The sequence below is a fragment of the Bubalus kerabau genome, chromosome 22 (assembly GCF_029407905.1).
Source record: "Bubalus kerabau isolate K-KA32 ecotype Philippines breed swamp buffalo chromosome 22, PCC_UOA_SB_1v2, whole genome shotgun sequence".
NCBI classification, from domain to species: Eukaryota; Metazoa; Chordata; class Mammalia; order Artiodactyla; family Bovidae; genus Bubalus; species Bubalus kerabau.
In genome coordinates, this window is record NC_073645.1 from 47,477,961 (window position 1) to 47,498,507 (window position 20,547).

The 20,547-nt window shown below is 44.3% G+C and overlaps 1 long non-coding RNA gene across 1 annotated transcript; it reads right to left on the reverse strand.

Annotated features, from left to right (window-relative positions):
* Positions 1 to 12,161: 12,161 nt before the first annotated feature.
* On the reverse strand, positions 12,162 to 16,575 carry LOC129636432 (uncharacterized). Its single transcript, XR_008706918.1, has 3 exons — positions 16,471 to 16,575; positions 13,182 to 13,246; positions 12,162 to 12,723 (listed from the first exon to the last, which is right to left on the reverse strand). It is a non-coding gene; the product is annotated as an uncharacterized LOC129636432 (long non-coding RNA).
* Positions 16,576 to 20,547: the final 3,972 nt, after the last annotated feature.

Consider the following 20,547-nt stretch of genomic DNA (forward strand, 5'->3'; position numbering starts at 1 on the left):
ACAATTCATGCGTAAATCAATGTCTTGCAAGAGTTCAAGACCCAGACAAGGAGAAAGGCGTGTAAATGAAGCTATAAAACATACGGAATCAACGATGTCTGCTGAGCATGGAAAGTGCTAGATGGACTATGTTCAAATCATGAATTTACATGTGTTCCAAGAAAGTGTTTTATAGGCTATCCTCCACATTGCACTAGATGCTGATGGTACCACAGTCAGTCATCAGCGGTTCATACTCTAGAGGGCCCACGGCCCGAACGAGGAATATTTCCACATTGCCAAAGAAGCATTGCGTTCCACCCTGGTGGCAGGCAAAGTCCCCCGCCCCCGTCAGTGCCCATGGAATCCACTCTAATAAGCTTTGCATTATGGAACATAAAAGCATATAAAGCTTAAAATCTGCAGAGGCATGACATCTGGCCTTAACCCAGACTTTTAAGAGTCAGATCTCGAAATCAAACAAGGAGGAATAATGAAGTTCCAAGTTCCAGCCGTAGCCCTGCTGAGATCTTTAAGCAGGGAGGCTAGGATATGCTAAAATGTCTTCAACATCTTCCGAATACAATCTGAAACTTTCAATGCTTCCAACCTCAGGAATCAGACCCTAAAAATGTAGTTCAGGTCAATGTGGGGTAGCCCTTCTCTCTACTACTGAAAAGTTTTTGCCACGACTTCTTTGATAGCCAGTTAATTTTTGTAGTAAATAGACCACCTGGCAGACTTCCGCCTGACAAGGGGCTCAGGGCAGGCCCCAAAGGCACTGGCCAAGTGAGTAAGATCGAGTCTCAGTTCTCAGGACCAGAGTTGATAAATTCCATATTTAGTTTATTCCCTTATTAATCACCCTATCAATATCATTAACATAAAGTTACATATTTTTCTGTTTAAAAAAATAGGCAATTTCATCCTGTATCTTTGTTGACCATGTTTTCTGGATTTTAGTGCGGTCAGACTCTTTAGTCTGAAAAAATTGCCAACTTCTATTCTAACCCAATCCAGTTGGAGTAAAACAGAGTTTTTAAAAAATTTTAAGAGGATCTAGAAGTGCACCACTTGCATCGTGGTCCAGGGGTTAAGACTTTGCTTCCAATGTAGGGGGTGCTGGTTTGATCCCTGGACAGGAAGCTAACATTTCCACATATGTGGCCAAAAAAACAAACTATGAAACAGAAGCAATGTTGTAACAAATTCAATAAAGACACTTTAAAAAAAAATAGTCCACATTTTAAAATATCTTTAAAAAGAAGTGTATCTAGAATTACCGGTTGTCTGGTCTCTAAGTCAAACTTTAAAGCAAAAGCCACTTGACTACTAACACCTCAATATTTCCCTGTATTTCTCAATACTCTCAATATTTTTCTGCAGGACAAAAATCCCAACACTTAGAAATATACTGTTGTTCAGTCACTAGATCATGTCTGACTCTGCAACCCCATGGACTGTAGCCCACCAGGCTTCTCTGTCCTTGGGATTTCCCAGGCAAGAATACTGGAGTGGGTGGCCATTTCCTTCTCCAGGGGATCTCCCTGACCCAGGGATCAAACCCACATCTCCTGCACTGGCAGGTGGATTCTTTACCACTGAGCCACCAGGGAAGCCTGCCTGCCATGCAGTTAGGTGTAAATAAACGTTAGCTCTTTTGTGACTATATCTTACCAGTCCCCCAAAGTGTGTGAATTTTGTCAAGAGGCCCCTGCGACCTCAGTGGTGATGAGGGCTGAAGGAGGAGGGGCCTAGGAAGTCAGAGGCGGCAGGACCAGAGCTAAGGACTGGCTCTGAGGCTCTGCAAGTCTGTCCAGAGAGTAGGGACTTTGAATGTAAGAGACTGTGGCTGAGGCAGGTGTTCTCCAGGCCAACCTGAAAAGCCCACCAGGAAGACATCCTAATGCCCAGGCTTCTCTGGGACTCCCCCAGGCCCTGAGCCTGGATTCTGCCTCCATCTCTTCCTCGGTTCAGACATCAGATTGGCAGCTGTGTTGGCATCTGTTCTTCTCGTGACTTAGAGGTGGTGGGCCTGGGAGGGGGCTGAGGAGTACTGAGCAGGAGGGACACCAAGCACCCCACCCGGAGCCTGGAAGCCTCAAAGGCAAGTACGGACTCTGTACAGCTTTGCTAATGGAAAACCTCGCTTCAGTTTGAATTGAGGTCTTCAAGAAAAATCACCAGTGATGACAGGCTCTTCAATACGGGATCCAGCCACAGGCCAGAGATCAAGCTTCACTGAACCAGAGTGAGGGGAAAAAATGACAGTCAAACATTTTCTTTTTCCGCACACAGACTATAATCAGCTCTCCACAATGTCATCCTGGAACTCCAAGGACGGTCCGGACCCCTCCTGGCTCTCCCCAGTAATGGACAGAGGCAATGGTGCAGATAATCCAGCCAAATGGTGGGTAATCCGAAAGCCATTTCCATTGGCCTCGGGAGAACTTTCCATGCTCAGGCTGAGTGTGGGTGTATGCGAAGCTCTCTGCCAGACCTGGGGTGCACGTGGGGTCTGGATGCGTCCCAGGATGGAGCTGCACTCGGGGACGGCATCTCCCAGCAGCAGCAACGTAGCTGAGGTCCCCGCAGAGCACAGGCAACGATGCGGGCCCTTCAGACGGGGTTCTGCACCTCCTCCTCTTCCCTGGTCCATTCTCCATTCCTCCGACCCCGCCAACAGTATCACCTGAGCTCTTTTGCCCTCTGGCTTCCTAGCAGGTTTGAGCAAGAGGACTCGGGAGAAGAGAAAGAAGAGAAAACCCAGGATGTCGCTTCCCTGCTTCCTTCCTGCTCAGGCACAATTTCTCGGGCAACCTCTACTCCCCTCTACCTCCACCCCGGTTCTGGTTTTCACTGTGCTCCAGGACACCACTCCATCCCCTGGACCTTCAGTCCCCCACTGGTGGTGATGAAGCCTTCTCCTCCCACGTGGGCTCTCAGCCTGCCCACACCTCCATGAGCGGTGCCATCATAAAGCATCGCTGCTAAATTGTCTTGAGCAAGCTCTGCTTCCCACTGAAGCCTGGCTGATAGAGGGTGGAACAGGATGGGGCTGAAGTTGGAGCTGGAGCTGGGGTCCTGGGGGGAGGTTTAAACAGAGAGGCAGCTCAATATCCACTCAGAGCACAGCTCCTCATTAGATCTGATGGAAGCCCACTGCTCCTTTCTGAGTGGAAGCCACTTGGCTCTGCCTAGCCTGCCTCCAGACCAGTGGCATCAGGTACAACCCACCTGGACAATCCTGTGTTGGAGGCCAACCCATGTCTTCCTTGTGGTCATCTAGCACAACCAACTTCCCTTGGAAATGAAGTAATCACATTTAAAAGAGGCAACTTACCCAATATCCTTAAATTTTCCTTCTCCTGAGCCCCCTTGTCTAATCTTGTCCTCTTAAAACTGAGATCAGGATTGTATCAAGGACCTTTGGTTGATCACCCATTCCTTGACCATGATCCTGACCCTATTTTCTAAAATCATGACCCTTGTTCTTTCTCCTTAGTCTGCTTGACTTTCTGGCTTTCCTGTTGGTTGAAGTCCCAGCTGCTCCAACTCTGCCTCTCTGACAATCCATTTGCTTATTCTTCTGTTGATGGACAATTCAGTTTCTGATAGTTCTAACATCTAGTTATTTTGCAGAGTTTCTGGTCCCTGTGAAAGGACCACCATCTATTCATTTCCACACACTGGAGACTTGTTCCATTCTCTTCTCTGCTCCCCAGATCCAAGCCATCCCTGAGTCCTGGCATCTCTCCAATCCATCCACCTCTCTCAACGTGTGCTTCCAACACCCTGATGTAACTGACACTATTTCGCAGCTGAGTGACTTCCTCCTTCCAGGAATCCCAGCATATACCCTGCCCTTCCCACCAAGCCATCCTACATCCTGTGGGCTTTGAAAACCTGAATCAGACCATGCCAACTCTTAAAATCCCTCAGAGGCCTCCATTATGCTGAGAACAAAGACAGCCTTTACTGGGTCCAAAGCCTCCTGTGGCCCCTGCCCTTGCCTCTGGTGGCATCTCTCACCCTCTTTCCCTCCCTTTCTGCATTCCGTCCACAAACCTCACTCTCTGTTCTCACTTGCCTTTGTGCAACTGCTCTTCCCCCATCCACCTTGCCCCTTCATCTCCCTGACTCCTATTCATCTTCAGATCTTAAACATCACGTTCTCGACCAAGTCAGTTCTCCCAGGAAAGTGTAGAAACCTGAACCTTCCTTCAAAGCTCCTATTACAGCTGATAACGGGTCATGGGTTAACGTGTCTCCTCTGGACTATCAGCTCCGTAAACCCAGGAATCATCTCTTGTCTTGCTCTGACCCCTACATACAGGTGCATGGTGCTCAATAGTCTTAAATAAACAGTAGGTTTTTTTAATTAAAAATACGCTACAGAGAAATTTCTGGGTCAACATGGCCAATTTACCACATGCCTCTATTTCCTCTCCTTCTGAAATCCCGCCAATAAAGAAACTTTTCAAAGGTGTAGGCCCACAAGGACAAGGAAAACTAAAGAAGAGACAATAAGGAAAGAAAAGCTCAGCATATTTTTTGGAACATACAAAACAGATGGGGAAGCAGAAGCCAATGCAATGAGGTAGCAGCAGCTACATCACAGGTGCCAGTAGGAAGTTGAACTAGGTGACACCCACAGACCTGGGAACCCCAAGACCTGGAGACACAAAAACTCTGGAAAGTGGGGGCAGGGCAAAACAGGGGCTGAAAGCAGAGAATTGGTTGAAAAATCTATAGATGGAAGAATTAAACCCTTGCCCCTTTCCCACCCTATTTAGCCAAGCAACTACTCCCATCTTCATTCTGACATCACCAGCAGGCAAGCAGAGGCTCATCCTTGACATGAGACATGAAGGTGAAGAAGCACAGGACTAACAATGCAGTTCAGTGTGAGGCTGATAATTCATAGTTAATGCAGAGAGATTAGGGATGCAGGGATCCTGCACAGGGATGCAGTTTCTGGCAGTTGCAAGTTGGCCAGAGCTCACTGAATGGTCTCAAGACACGGGCAGAGCCCCGACAGAGTCAATGGACAGATGTGATGTGATGGGTCAGCAAAAGAAGCAAGGCATCTATAAACGATGATTTGAGGCCATTGGGGAATTCAAATGCAGACTCTATATTGGATTTTATCTTATCAGAGCTGAATATCTTGCCGTGACAGTAGCGGTTTAGTCACTAAGTCGTTTCCTACGCTTGCAATCCCGTGGGCTGTAGCCCGCCAGGCTCCTCTGTGCATGGGGCTTACCAGGTGACAATACTGGAGTGGGTTGCCATCCCGTGGTCTGTAGCCCGCCAGGCTCCTCTGTGCATGGGGCTTACCAGGCAACAATACTGAAGTGGGTTGCCATCCCGTGGGCTGTAGCCCGCCAGGCTCCTCTGTGCATGGGGCTTACCAGGCGACAATACTGGAGTGGGTTGCCATTTCCTTCTCCAGGAGATCTTCCCAACCCAGGGACTGAACCCAGGTCTCCTGCATTGCAGGCAGATTCTCTACCCACTGAGTCACCAGGGAACTCTATGCAAATACAGATGAATGTCCTTGTTCTGAGAAGAACTGTGCTGAAGTATTTAGGATGGCAGCGTTGTGATACCTATACCTTTCAAATATCCAACATAGAAATTATACTCATACAGATATATATGTGAATATACACACAGAAAGATAGATAGAAATTTAGATGGATGGATGGACTGACTGACCAGGAGAAAGAAAGATGAATTCAGAGGAAGTTGATGTGGCAAATTGTTAACAATAATGAGGCCAGGTGTGGAGTATTCAGGTGATCTGTTTCACATATGATAATATACATGTTTCAATGCTATTCTCTCAGATCATCCCACCCTCGCCTTCTCCCACAGAGTCCAAAAGACTGTTCTATACATCTGTGTCTCTTTTGCTATCTCACATATAGGGTTATCATTACCATCTTTCTAAATTCCATATATATGCGTTAGTATACTGTATTGGTGTTTTTCTTTCTGACTTACTTCACTCTGTATAATAGGCTCCAGTTTCATCCAGCTCATTAGAACGGATTCAAATGTGTTCTTTTTGATGGCTGAGTAATATTCCATTGTGTATATGTACCACAGCTTTCTTATCCATTCATTTGCTGATTATTTTTAACACATGCAAGAGCTCAACAGTGTTATAGCCCATGTGCCTTTTCTCAGGCACTGAAAAATGTGCTTCAGACAACATAGATGGGATGAGGGAAGCAGCAGAAGAAAGAAAGACAGCCACAGGATGCTGGGGTGCAGAGGAAAGCCCACTCTAGACTGGAGCAGGAGGATACTAGGCTTCAGCAGAAAGAAGAAAAACAAAACAGAAAGAACTGTGTCTGCCCCAGTGGAGCCTGTTATTGGTAAACGTGTAGCAGAGCATTAAGGATAATGTAGTGAGGACAGAACATAAAAAACTGAGCAGATGTAAAGCTGATGTCACTGTTAACTCCAGAAAAAATGAAAGTGAGTATTCCAGAAAGTACACAAAGGACTGGAGCATATCTGGTTCAGCAGCTACAACATCTGTAAAGTTACAGTAGAGAAAGCACTGGTTTTTTATTTAACCAAAACCGTGTGGGGTAGGGATAGGGATATGTAGAAAGAGAGGGAGTTGGTTATAGTTAAGTCCCCACCTGTCTGATTTAACATATCTGGAAATTAAAAGATAATGTAAAAAACGGATAAACCAAGAAATAGCTGCCCCAAAGCATTGAGAGCAGAGACTCTGATGGGTATTTGGATACCCGTGTTCATGGTGCATTTGCAGTTGCCCAAAGGTAGAAAACAACCCAGTGTCCACAAGAAGATAAATGGATAAACAAAATCTGGCATGGACACATATGGAATGTTACTCAGCCTTAAACAGGAAGAACGTTCTGACACATGCTGTAACACAGATGAGTTTTGAAGACCTTCTGCTCAGTGACATAAGCTGACTACAAAAGGACAAATATAATTCTACTTCTGAGATGCCTAGAACAGGCAAATTCAGGGACAGAAAAGAGAGATGACAAGGGGCTGGGGCGGGAGACTGGAGCGCTATTGCTTAAGGAGCACAGAGCTTACCTCTGTTTTTTTACCTCCATTTGAGAAGATAAAAAATTCTGGAGCTGGATGGTGGTGATGGTCCCACAACACCGACAATGTGCTTAATGCCACTGAATTGCATACGTAAAAATAGATAAAAAGGATAAAAAGAAATACCTGTATAAGAATAACACTGGGGGACTTCCCTGGTGGTCCAGTGGGTAAGACTTCATGCTTCCAATGCAGGGGGCCCAGGTCTGATCCCTGGTCAGGGAACTAGATCCCACACGCCCCAACTAAGAGTTCACATGCTGGAACTAAAGATCTCACGTGCCACAGTTAAGACTTGGTGCAGCCAAATAAACAAATCTAATTTTTAAAGAATCCTATTTGAAGTTCTGTCGGTAACCGGCAGGAGAAATAGCCGCTCACCACTAGGAAGTGATACGCGGGGATGGGAGGGAGGTGGCAAGAGACTGTTCCTTTGCGTTACAGTTCTTTTTGCACTGTTTTACTGCAAAAAGTCTAGTGGTAACATTCCTGCAGTGCTAACTGTGCTCCAGGCCTGCTTCACATACTTTCTGTACATGCTCATTTAGTCCTCACATCACTGTGAGCTGGGCTTTCTGTACATGCTCATTTAGTCCTCATATCACTGTGAGCTGGGCTTTCTGTACATGCTCATTTAGTCCTCACATCACTGTGAGCTGGGCTTTCTGTACATGCTCATTTAGTCCTCATATCACTGTGAGCTGGGAGTCTGCTCCGCATTTCAGAGGAAGGAAGCAGAGCCAGAGAGGCGGGGAGGGGGCATCCAGCCCAGGCAGGCTGGCTCCAGAATCACTGATCTGAATCATTTGACTTTGCTGCCTTTCGTGCATGTGTATTACTGTGACACAAGTGAAAAATTAATTTAAAAATATGCTTAAATACATATCTTAGGTGTGAGAGTATCAGATTCCTGGGAGTGAAACACCCCCAATTTCTATGAAAGCTCAAACATGGCATTCAGTTCATCGTGTGAGCATAAAAGCTAGTCAAATAACACTGACATTATGCTCATTTCATTACAGAACTGAAGCACTGAAGCAAACAACTTGTCTTTGTGTTCTAATTTTTACCAGGTCTCCCTGGTTTTTGCAGCTCCCCCGCCAGTTTTCCCTCTCAGCTCCCCTGTCCCAATATCACCATAACGGTACCTGTGGAATAAAACACAAGAAAAATGAACACAGAAAGGGTACATCAAGCTTCCTTTAGAAATAGAGGAAAATAAGTTTACAGTTAGAGAGCATGTTGAACTATTCCTTTTACAGTGAAAACAGTTACATCACAATTTTAAATTACATTTCCATTCGAAATGGAGTCGATTTGCACCACCTACTGGAATATACAGCTCTCTATAGTCAGAGGTTTCAAAATGATGAACTGCTTTTAAAATTTTAGCGTTAACATGTCTAGTTATCTTCAAAAGACCAGCCCCTTTGACATGCTGGAAATGCCAAATGCTAATTTGCTTTGGGGACCAGTTTCTAAAACAAACTTTCTTTAAAAGCCAAAATTTAATCATCTAGCTAAATTAAAAAATTGTACAACTGCTTATAAAAATAAAATGATTAAGCCAAATACATCTACCAAAGAGATAAAAATGTAAATTAGAAGCAAAGCTGAAATCAATACACATTATCAGTTGCTAACTCACCATTTAAAAAGAAAATTCAAGCAGACAAATGGAAAATGGCAGGAAACATAAGCAAAAAGGATAATAAACAGAACATAACACAACATTAATTAAAAAAGAATTCACCCAATGAAAATTTGATAGTGTTTATATCCAAAGTAATAATCATTGTCGTGGCTTAATTACAGCTGAACATCAACGTACAAAGTATTTGTATTTAGGGGTGTTTTTTTTTTGACATTTTAAAGGAAACATCAACAAAAATTTTTCATTTTTCATGACAAACTACTCCAAGCAATAAATTTCTGAATATATAGTGGCAACATTTATTATTGTGTAATTGACAGAGATTCGGGAAAAAATTACATCTACAATATCTACTATTCTAGATGAGATTGCTTTAGAATAGAAGCCTAAATATATTACGTTTTAATTTCTTGAAACCTATTATCACATTTCACTTATTTTATGGGTATTTTGTCTGAAAATTGATTTTATTTTTATATGTCAACTAAATCAGATGTCAACTAAATTAACTGGAGCATAAAATATGCCAGCAAGATATATTTACAAATACACATGGCAAAATGGTGTGCAAGTAACAAGAATCTGATTTAAAGTCATAAGCACAGAAAGACTCCATGCGACGACGCCCAAGCCATCCATAATCCTCTCTGTGTTGCAGGTCATTTGTGCACGGAACACATGTCATGAGCAAGGTGGCTGGAAGCGTTTTCTTTCTCATTATAGTTCACTGCTGGGGTGATTTCTTTCTTAAGGTTCCCATCTGCATTGGAAAGCTTGGGTTGCTTAATTCCTCCCAGGTGAGCAGTGTGTCCCCAGACATCACATTCATGGACCCTGACCCCAAGGTTAAGGTTGGCTCACCACCTCCATGGAGAGATGACTCCCACACCGAAGTCTGCAACCCTGATCCCTCTTTACAGCTAGAGCGGTGTACCCTGCAGCCTGCTGAGGGCCCTCCTGGATATCCCAAAGGTACCTCAAACCTATACATATACATATATGTATATGTGCATATATATACAGAGACAACTCATGACCTCCTCTCGAGCCTTCTCTTTTCTCAGTTATTCCAGCTCATCCCTCCCATTTATCCAACAGGTAACCCTGACACCTATTTCCTACTTGCCGCTGATCCAATACCTCAAAGTTCTGGCCATTGTACTTTCTAAATCTTCCTGGAGCCTGTCTGCCTTTCTCCATCTCCATCACTGCCCCACTGGTCCAAAGGACCATCATTTCCAGCCTGGACCAATTCAAGATGGTGTATCTTCATTTACCCTCACCAAAGCTCTTCACTGAGGATACTGAGAAATACTAACAAGGTCACAGCGCCCTCCCCTGGCCAGTGCTCACCTGCCTCCCCAGCCCCATCTCTCATCTTGAGCTCCTGGGGCTTCTGTCCCAGAGGCCCACCACCGTTCTGGGCCTCTCTCCACTGATACCTTTGCCTGGCCTTTTCCCATTGCCTGGAATTCTCTTCTCTCCCCTTGTTGCCAAGTTACCTTCTCTCTGACTTTCCCAACTGGGTCAATTCATAGCTTGCAAATTCACTTTTAGGGGGGAACTTATTTGAAAGTAAACTGTCTTCGCTCACCTCTGTGTTCCCAGCACACCACCTGTACATAAAACCATGGAATGATTCACTTACCTCTGGGCCAGAGGAGTGCCCGCTCTGGCTTCCCTCCGGCAGGGAGACAGGTCCATCTGGAGCTCCAGGGAGCCTGCCCTAATGGTTTCAAGCCTGCTTCAGGGCCCACACAGGCTGCTTCCCAGACCTGGCTCCCAGAGGACCTGCTGTTTTCACCCCTGGGCCCAAGGGGTGGTCAGAGGGCCTCTGTGCAAGGGTCAGATGACAGCATGTTTTAATAGATTCCAAGGGGTGGCTGTTCCAGAAAAAAACATCTACTTCTACTCCATTGACTATGCTAAAGCCTTTGACTGTCAGGATCACAACAAATGGTGGAAAATTCTTTAAGAGAAGGGAATATCAGACTAGCTTACCTGTCTCCTGAGAAACCTGTATGCAGGTTAAGAAGCAACAGTTAGAACCAGACATGGAACAATGGACTGGTTCAAAATTGGGAAAGGAATACATCAAGCCTGTATATTGTTGCCCTGTTTATTTAACTTTCATGCAGAGTACATCATGAGAAATGTCGGGCTAGATGAAGCACAAGCTGGAATCAAGATTGCTGGGAGAAATATCAATAACCTCAGCTATGCAGATGACACCACCCTTATGGCAGAAAGTAAAGATCCTCTTGATGAAGATGAAAGAGGAGAGTGAAAAGGCTGGCTTAAAATTCAACATTCAAAAAACTAAGATCATGGTATCCAGTCCCATCACTTTGGGGCAAATAGATGGGGAAACAATGGAAACAGTGAGAGACTATTTTCTTGGTCTCTAAAATCACTGCAACCTAGATGTCCATCAGCAAATAAATGGATAAGAAAGCTGTGGTACATACACACAATGGAGTATTACTCAGCCATTAAAAAGAATACATTTGAATCAGTTCTAATGAGGTGAATGAAACTGGAGCCTATTATACAGAGTGAAGTAAGCCAGAAAGAAAAACACCAATACAGTATGCTGCTGCTGCTAAGTCACTTACTAACGCATATATACGGAATTTAGAAAGATGGTAACGATAACTCTGTATGCGAGACAGCAAAAGAGACACAGATGTATAGAACAGTCTTTTGGACGCTGTGGGAGAGGGAGAGGGTAGGATGATTTGGGAGAATGGCATTGAAACATGTATAATATCATATATGAAACGAATCGCCAGTCCAGGTTCGATGCATGATACAGGATGCTTGGGGCTGGTGCACTGGGATGACCCAGAGGGATGGTATGGGGAGGGAGGTTAGAGAGAGGTTCAGGATGGGGAACTCGTGTATACCCATGGCAGATTCACGTTGATGTATGGCAAAACCAACACAATATTGTAAAGTAATTAGCCTCCAATTAAAATAAATAAATTTATTAAAAAAATAAAAATAAAATCACTGCAAATGGTGACTGCAGCCATGAAATTAACAGGTGCTTGCTTCTTGGAAGAAAAGCTATTATATAATATATGTATATAATTTATAATATATAATTATATAATATATATAATATACTGTCTACAAACCTAGACAGTATATTAAAAAGCAGAGACATTACTTTGCCAGTCAAAGCTATGGCTTTTTCAGTAGTCAGGTATGGATGTAAGAGCTGGACCATAAAGAAGGTTGAGCACTGAAGAATTGATTCTTTTGAACTGTGGTGTTGGGAGAAGACTCTTGAGAGTCCCTGAACTGCAAGGAGATCAAACCAATCAATCCTAAAGGAGATCAGTCCTGAATATTCACTGGAAGGACTGATGCTGAAGCTGAAGCTCCGATACTTTGGCTACATGCCAAGAGCTGACATTAGAAAAGACCCTGATGTTGGGAAAGATTGAAGACAGGAGGAAAGGGGATGACAGAGGATGAGATGGTTGGATGGCATCACCAACTGTATGGACATGAGTTTGAGCAAGCTCCAGGAGATGGTGGAGGACAGGGCATGCTGTAGTTTGTGGGGTGGCAAAGAGTCAGACACGACTGAGTGAACAACAACAAAAGGTGGCTGTCGAGAATGTGAATCAGTCAAGGAAGGAAGACAGAATGGATTTCATTTAATAGTTTGTTGGCTTAATATATACCCTAGATGGGCTTCCCAGGTGGCCCTAGTGGTAAATAATCCGCTTGCTAATATAAGAGATGTAAGAGAGAGATGCAGGTTCAATCCCTGGGTCAGGAAGACCCCCTGGAGGAGGGCACGGCAACCCACTCCTGTATTCTTGCCTGGAGACTCCCATGGATGGAAGAGCCTGGTGGGCTACAATCCATAGAGTCGCACAGAGTCGGACATGACTGAAGGGACCTAGCATGAATATACCTTAGATATTTAGCCATATCCTATGTAGGTCTCCATTTACAGTCTTCCCCAGACCCTGCAAATAAAACAAACAAAAAACAAAAAATCAGAAAGCAAGCCTAGGGCTGGTTTCATGCATATCTGAGAATAAACTTTCCTCTCATTTAATATCAAGACGACCTCCTTTCTCATCTGCAGTCAGAGTTCAGAGATGAACTGACTCTGAAAGTCAACAGAGATAGAAATACTAACCCCAAAACCTGAGAGCACAATGAATGGGGGGGAGGGGGCAGGGGTGAATAATTCACATCACTTGGGATTGAAAACGTGTTCCAAAATCATGACACCGAAATATTAAAAATTATGTTCTTTGGGTAGTGGGACAACACATTTTCTTGCCTCTGTGTACTTTGCTATTGTTTGAATTTTCCAACATAAATGGTCCTACGTTTGTAATGAAAATTTTATTCTTTCGAAAAATCAAGTTTCTATTCTGTTTCATTTACAAAACATGAATATTTTGCCAAAACTCACCATCTCCTTTGCAATCCCTTGCATGGAAGCAATGCTTGGAATTTTCTGTCCATGTATTTATTTCACTGGTGGAGACAAAAAAAAAAACAAACCATATTTTCTCAGAACTCAGCAGAAAAAGACTGCAGCTATACTTACAATTTATGTAGTGGGGAATCACTATAAGCCTTATTTATAAGTTTTAAAAATGCATTGCCTGGTTAGTGGAAGCAGGCTCCGCTTGATTTCATGCAGCTCCAGAGTTTTCTCATACCGCTCCTGCTGCCTAATCTCCTTGAAGCCCACCTCGATTCCTTTCCATTTCCTAAGTGGTCTGGAGTTTGTTTTTCCTAGCCACGCTCTAAAAATCCAGTTTTGGAACTTCTCTGGTGGCCAGTGGTTAAGATTCTGTGCTGTCAATGCTGGGGGAGTGGGTTCAATTTCTGCCTAGGGAACTAAGATTTCGCATGCTGTGTAGTGTGGCCAAAATAAAATAATTTCAAAAGATAAATAAAAATCCAGTACTGGTTTCCCTTACTTAGAAGTGAGTATTATCTAGTTCCCAGGTGGCTCAGTGGTACAGAATCCACCTGCCAATGCACGGGATGTCGGTTAGATCCCTGGGTAGAGAAGATCCTCTGAGAAGGAAATGGCAACCCACTCCAGTATTCTTGCCTGGGAAATCTCATGGACAGAGGAGCCTGGTGGGCTCCATTGGGTTGCAAAAGAGATGGAGATGACTTCGCCACTAAACAACAATCGTTATTAACCTAGGAAGACCCAACTGCTCTCCTCCCCCACCCACCCTTCACTCCTGAATCCCTCCCACAAAGCCCCTTGCATCTTGGGTTCTACCCAGCCGGAGGACACTCTTGTCCCCATGTCCCCTTCAGCGATTCCCACCTCCACGTTTTGACAAGTGTTATTCCTTCACTGTCCCACCCCGTACCCAACCCTCCAAGTCCCTCCTCAACATCTCAGGCTCCACAGCGCTTCCTGACCTCCTGCAACCCTTACCCCTTCCAGCTCAGGGTGTTCATCTCAACCTGGAATGTCCCCCACTCGTCTTTTCCCTTCCTCTGTGGTCACACTATTGGTCACACACTGTAGGTCACCTCCTATACTGAGTTCTTGCTACAGCCCTTGTTCCCTCCCTAGAACTAGATCAAAGGCCCTTGAGATGAGGAAACCTGTCCTGCTGAGATCCTTAACCCACTGTGGAGCATAGGATTACACATGTGTCTGTTGGGTGGAACTGAATTAAGCCTACATCGTTTGGTCAATCTCAACATTTCTCCCAGAACAGCTTAGGACTCCCTGGAGCCATAGCCAACCCAGCGGACTGACTTAAGAGAGTGGTTGACAGAAAAAAATGCCCAGAAAAATGCAACAGGGAGCATTAAATTAAAAATGATTAAGGATGAGCTAATTTCAGCAATCATCTGAGAAAGAGGAGGGTTCCTGGAAGGAGACAGAATGGTGTTGATACTTTTTCAAGAAGGACAATGGTGATGGGCACCTGGAGGTTTGTTTTGCTGTTCTCTCTGCTTAGGGAGGGCTTCCCTTTGTAACTCAGCTGGTGAAGAATCCACCTGAAATGTGGGAGGCCTGGGTTCGATTGCTGGGTTGGGAAGATCCCCTGGAGAAGGCAAAGGCTACCCACTCCAGTATTCTGGCCTGGAGAATTCCATGGACTGTATAGTCCATAGGTCACAAAGAGTCGGACGTGACTGAGTGACTTTCACTTTCACTTTCTGCTTAGGGATGGGCTTCCCAGGTGGCGCTAGTGGTAAAGAACCCACTTGCCAATGCAGGAAACATAGGAGACACAGGTTTGATCCCTGGGTCAGGAATATCCCCCCGAGGAGGAAATGGCAACCCACTTCAGTATCTTTGCCTAGGGAAACCCATGGACAGAGGAAGCTAGCGGGCTATAGTTCATAGGCTTGCAAAGAGTCGGACACGACTGAAGCAACTTAGCATGCATGCATGCACTTCTTAGGTATGGACTTGAAATGTTTGTGATGAAAAGATATGAAGAAGGTGGCAAAGGAGGAGGAGAAGCGGCAGCTGATTTGCAGACTCAGAGGGGACCCTGGGCCGAGGTATAAGAGAAGGGTCTGGGATATGGGTCTCTGTCTCTTTCAGAACCACCCCTCCTGGGGGCAGCATTCTTTCCCCCCAAGCACCTCTCTGATTGTATCCATACACAGCCCCCTCTACTCATTTACACACCCCCATACACAGACCTTTGACTCAAGTAACACCAACCCAGGCTCAGTCTCTTGGCTAATGCTCCCTGTTCTAGAACATGCCCAGGTAGGCATGGGAGCCCCTCAGAGCCAGGCTGCATTTCAACTGCTACAGTTGGCAAACCCTCATGCTGTGTGTGATGTCACACACTGAGATCTTCTGGGGCAGAAAGTCCTTGATGCTTCATGTGTGTGTTAGTCGCTCAGTCATGTCTGACTCTGCAGTCCCTGGACTGTAGCCAGGCTCCTCTGTCCATGGGATTCTCCAGGCAAGAATACTGGAGTGGGTTGCCCTTTCCTCCTCCAGGGCATCTTCCCGGTCCAGGGATCTAACGTGGGTCTCCCGCACTGCAGGCAGATTCTTAACCATCTGAGCCACCAGGGAAGCCCTTGACGTTTCTTAAATCACAGCAAACAGAGCCCCTAAAGAAAGGACCTGCCATGGGTCACAAGGGCCATCTTGTTGGTGGAAATTTCTCCACTCCAGAAGCCAGTGGAGAACTGACCACCCTCTGCCCAGAACGGCTCCACTCTAAATGACCCCTCAGAAGGTCTTCCCTGAGGCTGTGATTGTCCCATGAGTCACTGCAATCAGATAAGATACATTCCTTGCAGCTAATATGCACAAAGCACTGAGTTGATCTCATACTTAGGTCTTTCCAAAATAATTCACGACATCCACAGCAATTATGTCCAACCATAACTGGGCAGAAACCAGCCTGAGACCCTCCAACAGAAGAGCTCACTCTTACATAGTCCCTCTGCTACTTTCAGACCATTAGAGATATTTTTAATGAAGATGAGGCCAGTCCTTTTGCACAAAGTTGACAGACAAGAGGAAGATTCCAGAGAGAAATGCCAGAGCAAATGAATATAAATGATACTTTTCCACTCTGTGCTTACAAAATGCCTTTTGTACCCGAATCTCAGAGCACTCCAGGAAGCAAGGCTTGACTGGCACATTCACTCAGGGTAACCTTGAATGGTCAGAGCTTCTCAAGTCACTTGTGATAAGAAAGAACAAAAGTCCAGATACTTTTAAAATGCAATATTCTCACCTTCTGGGTAGTAAACAAAAGTGTGCAGATGGATAATGACATCTGTGGATTCTGGCTTCATTTCCCAGAGAGAAAATGTAAATAAATATGTAAAAAGTTGTCATATGTAGATAACACCCATGGTCCATCCAATAGTTAACATTCTGCCCAATATTCTCCTGCAATGGATTCCATTCCTGGGTACAGCCTTGTGACTGTATTACACTGAGAAGATAAAATAGATTTCTTCAATATCCATAGGCAGGCCCATATAGAAATGTTTAGTAAAAACGTCCAGTCAATGGGTTTGACCCAGAACACTTCTGCACTAAGTAATACCTTCCTTTCGTTCTCTTCACTGGATGCTTGCTTGGAAATGCCAATGGCTAAATGATTCAATAGGGTCTGCAAAGGCCAAGCCCTTAACTGGAAAGGCAGGGGTCTGCCTGAGGGATTGATTTGAAGGTTTATTTAAGAATTCTCTTCTTACCCTCTATTTAAGGTGCTTCCCAGGTGGCGCTAGTGGTAAAGAACCTGCCTGCAATGCAGGAGACATATGAGATGCAGGTTTGATTCCCTGAATCAGGTAGATCCCCTGGAGGAGGGCATGGGAACCCACTCCAGTGTTCTTGCCTGGAGAATCCCATGGACAGAGGGGCCTGGCGGGCTACAGTCCACAGGGTCACAGAGTTGGACACGACTGAAGCGACTTAGCACGCACAAGGTGCACACACAGCATGAGTTACCACCACTGCTCCGCCACCAACGAGGGGCCTGGAGAGCAGTTGTTAGTAACTTTGGAACTGTTCCTAGGATTCATTTCAGGTAATAATCATCTTCAGAGGAAAAAACTCACCAAGACTCTGAGGACATTTCTGCTGGGAAAGTAACACCTAGCAGAGACAAACTGGCCCTCTGATCCCTTGCACTGGATTCTGGAAGTCAAGGCTAATAGCTCGGGAATGACTCTGAGTGCACTGAGTATCTGGAAAAGGAACTCCTCCAAATGCAGTCGAAATGATTTCCAAATAGTTTCAAGAACGTTATTAGTCTATAGAACTATTAAATAATTATCAAGAATAATGATATAAGGTATCCTGTAGTTGTAACCAAGAGTTAGCCTTGCTATTACACTGATCAATTGCACAACAAGGTTTGCATTACCTTCTTCCGTTCAGTTCAGTTCAGTTGCTCAGTCGTGTCCGACTCTAAAAATTTTCTACTCCGGTCAAATTAAAGTGTAAAGGAAAATACAGATCATTGCTTGATTGATAACTGTTCTTGAACTCAAGAGTAGCTAGTATGCAACTTTTGGTTCTAAAAGCAGTGGTCTATCAGTTCAGTTCAGTTCAGTCACTCAGTTGTGTCCAACTCTTTGCAACCCCATGAATCGCAGCATGCCAGGCCTCCCTGTCCATCACCAACTCCCGGAGTTCACTCAGACTCACGTCCATCGAGTCAGTGATGCCATCCAGCCATCTCATCCTCTGTCATTCCCTTCTCCTCCTGCCCCCAATCCCTCCCAGCATCAGAGTCTTTTCCAATGAGTCAACTCTTCACATGAGGTCACCAAAGTACTGGAGTTTCAGCTTTAGTATCATCTCTTCCAAAGAAATCCCAGGGCTGATCTCCTTCAGAATGGACTGGTTGGATCTCCTTGCAGTCCAAGGGACTCTCAAGAGTCTTCTCCAACACCACAGTTCCAAAGCATCAATTCTTCGGCGCTCAGCCTTCTTCACAGTCCAACTCTCACATCCATACATGACCACAGGAAAAACCATAGCCTCGACTAGACGGACCTTTGTTGGCAAAATAATATCTCTGCTTTTCTATATGCTATCTAGGTTGGTCATAACTTTCCTTCCAAGGAGCAAGCGTCTTTTAATTTCATGGCTGCAGTCACCATCTGCAGTGATTTTGGAGCCCCAAAAATAAAGTCTGACACTGTTTCCACTGTTTCCCCATCTATTTCCCATAAAGTGGTGGGACCGGATGCCATGATCTTCATTTTCTGAATGTTGAGCTTTAAGCCAACTTTTTCACTCTCTTCTTTCACTTTCATCAAGAGGCTTTTTAGTTCCTCTTCACTTTCTGCCATAAGGGTGGTGTCATCTTTGATATTTCTCCCGGCAATCTTGATTCCAGCTTGTGTTTCTTCCAGTCCAGCGTTTCTCATGATGTACTCTGCATATAAGCTAAATAAGCAGGGTGACAATATACAGCCTTGATGTACTGCTTTTCCTATTTGGAACCAGTCTGTTGTTCCATGTCCAGTTCTAACTGTTGCTTCCTGACCTGCATACAAATTTCTCAAGAGGCAGATCAGGTGGTCTGGTATTCCCATCTCTTTCAGAATTTTCCACAGTTTATTGTGATCCACACAGTCAAAGGCTTTGGCAGTGTCAATAAGCCTTTTTAAATGTAGATTTCTCTCAATTTTTTTTTTTTTTTTGCCAAGCCAAGCAGTATGTGAGATCTCAGTTCCCTGACCAGGGGTTGAACCTGCGCCCCCTGTGGTGCAAGTCTGGAGTCCTAAGTACTAGACCGTCAGGGAAGGCTCTAAATTTTCTTATCATACACTATATTAGTTAAAAAAAATTCTGAACATGTAGCCCCCATATACATATATAAATTTATTTGCAAATAATATACTAGCAGTGTGACTTCCCTTTCACTTCTCACTTTCATGCATTGGAGAAGGAAATGGCAACCCACTCCAGTGTTCTTGCCTGGGGAATCCCAGGGATGGCGGAGCCTGGTGGGCTGCCGTGTATGGGGTCGCACAGAGTCGGACACGACTGAAGCGACTTAGCAGCAACAGCAGCAGTAATACATTAGCATAAAACAAAAGTAGAAAATGTTCAAAGTCTAAAAAATAATAATTTAGTGACTGCAAACTATTTAATAGTTCTGTTCTCCCTAACATTTTTTTTAAAGAGAGTGACGTGGTCAGATAGGTTTATTTTTGTGACTCTTGGCTGAAAACTTTGGGACAAAACAATTTGAAGTGTCCTAAGGTTCAGTTTATTTTGAAACCTGGCTTTAAGGGCTGTCACCACTTAAAATATCTCAGGAGATAAGTAAACTAGGAAGAATCACATGTCTTAGCAAGTCAAACTGCTCATTTCAGATGTATCCACAAGTTATGCAAAGGTTTTAACTGAAATCTGGCTAAATTTCCAGCTTCTCTGAAGTCTATCAATCTTCCTTTTAAAAGCCAATTATATAATGTCAAGGAATAATTCAGAAATACTTAGCTAGTTGTTTCACGTGCACTTCATTTACTTATGCATAAGAAGAAAGGTCAATTGACTGTTGTCATGGAACACAATTAAAAACAGGATGTGTAAAAGACAGCAGAGAGGCAAAACCCTGCTGGCAGCTGGGAATAGTGAATCTTACAGGCACATTTTGGGGTAAACAGATCACTTGGAGACTGACAAGGAGATCAGTCTGCGTGTTGTGAGCAGGCCAACTAGCAGTATCAAAGAAAACAATTAAAATATGGATCCCAAAACTCTTCATTTAGGAGATTTTTTTAAAGACGGGAGAAATTTCAGTTTGTAAGTTTTGTGCCGGTATTATTTTTTTTTAATGTCATTTTCAGCAACAAAATCACAAACATTGGAAAGATTTGCAAACCTCTATTTTCAAAAATGCTGTCTCCACGAGATTCAGTTCTTTTGAAAACCAATGACTTTCTCACTCATTGTTAAAACATCACTGGTATCTTGAAGTAAGAGGTTAAGTCTGTTTATTTTTGTGAAACTCTCCTACAGCACCCTCATGACAGCTACTAGTCATCATGGAAAAGATGAGGAAATGTGAAATATTTTTTGCCAAAAAACAATTGTCAAACTTGATTTTTAAGTATTTTGCCACAATAAATTCTGTGATCTCTGTGTGGTACATGAGATTTTCAAGGTCACCCCTCACCTTATCACAACACTCTGAAAAGCCTCTCCTAAAGGCCTTGTCACTAAATTTTACCATGTGATGGCATCAAGTGGCCCGCCCGAGCCACCATACGCCATGGTAGACTGCGCAATGGTCCACGGACACCCAATGACCCTCCTTAGTGGCCCATTAGTCTTTACC